The sequence below is a fragment of the Babylonia areolata genome, chromosome 20, assembly GCF_041734735.1.
Source record: "Babylonia areolata isolate BAREFJ2019XMU chromosome 20, ASM4173473v1, whole genome shotgun sequence".
Classification (NCBI taxonomy): Eukaryota; Metazoa; Mollusca; class Gastropoda; order Neogastropoda; family Buccinidae; genus Babylonia; species Babylonia areolata.
Genome location: NC_134895.1, coordinates 827,174 through 830,139, shown reverse-complemented (window position 1 = coordinate 830,139; position 2,966 = coordinate 827,174).

Genomic DNA, 2,966 nt, shown 5'->3' with positions numbered 1-2,966 from the left:
AAAACAAAATTGAAAGTTTATTGAAAACATTGTGTGAAATTCAGATGACAATGTCGTGCACCGAGAACAGAAAGTACGAGGTGCTGTCCTGTTCAGCTGTGCGGAGGAAATGTTGGGAGACCGACAGCCCTGCAGTGCACAGTGATGTGTGATGGAGTGTGGTGGTGGTGGTGGAAATGATGATGATGATGATGGTGGTGGTGGTGGTGGTGATGATGATGATGATGATGATGATAGACTACTACAAGTAGGTCTGCTGCTGCTGCTACTACTATAAATAGAATGACGATGAAGATGACGACGTACACAACAACATCTTCTACTACTACTGTTGATACTGATTGATGATGATAATGATAGTGATGGTGATAATGATGGTGATGGTGATAATGATAGAGACTACTACCACCACTACTACTACCACTACTACTACTACTACTACTACCACTACCACTACTACTACTTCTACTACTGCCGCCATAACAGTTTAGCTTAGTGGACCGACGACGGGCAGGGAGGATATGACCTGTGTTCGAACCCCACAGAGGCACAGGTTACTGTGGCATGATGCAGGGCCCGGCCCTGTCCACCCACAGATGGTGGGCTGACCACAGGGGCACCGTGACCACACACTGTTGAGGGGTGGTCAGCCACGTCATGGAGGATGCGTCTTTGGGAGAGTTGCTCCAATTTCTTGACCAACACCGCAGGTGTCTCGAATCTCTGGGGCCTGGGGTGACGTCACGGAGAGGTGTACAATGAAAGGACGCGCGGAGTATTGTGCATCCTGGTCATCACGTTGTCCACAAACTGAAATGGACTTCCACTAATAGAGAAATCAACATCCTCGCGTATCATTCAATTCCAATTTCAGATTCAGTTTCAGTTTCTAAAACAGGTGTCACCGCATTCGGACCAATCCATACACGCATCACCATACCTGCTTGGCAGATGCCTGACCAGCAGCGTAACCCCAACGCACTTAGTCAGGTCTTGAGTGCATGTATATATATTTGTGTACCTATCGAGTGGATTTCTTCCAAAGAATTTTACCACAGGACAACACCCTCATTGCCATGGGTTCTTTTTTAGTGCTAAAGGGCGTGCTGCACACGGGACCTCGGTTTATCGTCTCACCCGAAAGACCAGACGTTGACTTTGATTTCCTAATAAAACTTGGGAGAAAGGGCGAGAGCGGGATTCAAACCTCCAGCCTCACGGACTGTCTGTATTGACAGATGGCTGTCTTAACCGTTCTGCCGCCCTCCTTTCGGGTATTAGTAAATAAAGAAAAAAGAAAGAAAGAAAGAAAGAAAGATACCCAATCCAGTCTTTTTTTTTTTCTTTTTGTTTTTTTTTTTTGCCTTGCTGTCATGGTGACTTGATGCATGATTTCCCCACCACATGCAAAGCGACCAGTTTGTCAAAGCTGAACGTGAGCAGTCAGTCAGTTCAACACTTGTGGGTGACACAGCAGTATGTAAACAATACAGGGAATAACCAACCACACGGACATTAATAGTTGTTTTGATGGGATGGCGTGTCGTCACCCACACCTGTAGGATGAGAACTGAGGTGTTAATCGCTGTCATTTTTTTTTTTTTTTTACCAGGGCAGCGTGCAGGGCGTGTTCCGATAACATCAGCCATCTCGGCGTCTTCACATAAGATGTGCATCTGTACCGCATGCCAAACAGGTGTGAGGTAGAAGGGTGGTGGTCGTGTTGGTGGTGGTGGTTGCGGTGGTGGTGATTGTGGTGGTGGTGGTGACGGTGGTGGTGGTGGTGATGGTAGTGATGGTTGTGGTGATGGTGATGGTTGTGGTGATGGTGGTGATGGTAATGGTGATGATGGTGGTGATGGTGATGGTAATGGTGATGATAATAGTGATGGTTGTGGTGATGGTGATGATGATGGTGGTAGTGTTGGTGATGGTGATGGTGGTAGTGATGGTGATGATGATGGTGATGGTGGTAGTGATGGTGATGATGATGGTGATGGTAATGGCGATGATGATGATGATGGTTGTGGTAATGGTGATGGGGGTGGTGTTGGTAATGGTGATGGTGATGGTGATGATGGTGTTGATGACGATGGTGATGATGATGATGGTAATGGTAATGTTGATGGTGATGATGATGGTGTTGGTTATGGTAATGGTGATGATGATGATAATGATGGTGGTGTTGGTTATGGTAATGGTGATAATGATGGTGATGGTTGTGGTAATGCTGATGGTGGTGATAATGGTGATGGTTGTGGTAATGGTGATGGTGGTGGTGATAGTGATGGTGGTGATGATGGTGATGGTTGTGGTAATGGTGATGGTGGTGATGATGGTGATGGTTGTGGTAATGGTGATGGTGGTGATGATGGTGATGGTGGTGATGATGGTGATGGTGATGGTGGTGGTGATAGTGATGATGGTGATGGTCTGGTAATGGTGATGGTGGTGGTGATAGTGGTGGTGAACCCACCCATACAGTGCTGTTACTACTGTAACCACTGCTGGAGCTGTTACTTCTTCGTTCGTGGGCTGCACCTCCCACGTTCACCCATGTGTGCACGAGTGGGCTTTGACGTGTGTGACCGTTTTCACCCCGCCATGTAGGCAGCCGTACTCCGTTTTCGGGGGTAAGAGCTGTTACAACGTCTGTGAATGCAGTTTGTCCTACTTGCCCACCAAGTGCAGGTATGAGGACTATTACTGTTTGGTACGGAAACATTTCCAAGGCAGAAATTGCAGCCCTTGACAGAATCGTAAAAACTGCCACCAAGATTACCGGGGCTGATCTACCTTCTCGAGAAGACATATTATAAGCGGCTACTCAAAAAAGCAAAATCAATCAGCCAGGACGAATCACATCCAGCTTTTGGGATTTTCGAGATGCTCACCTCTGGTCGACGGTACAGAAGTATAAGGACGAAAACTAATCGTTTCGCAAATAGATTTTTCCCCAAAACAGT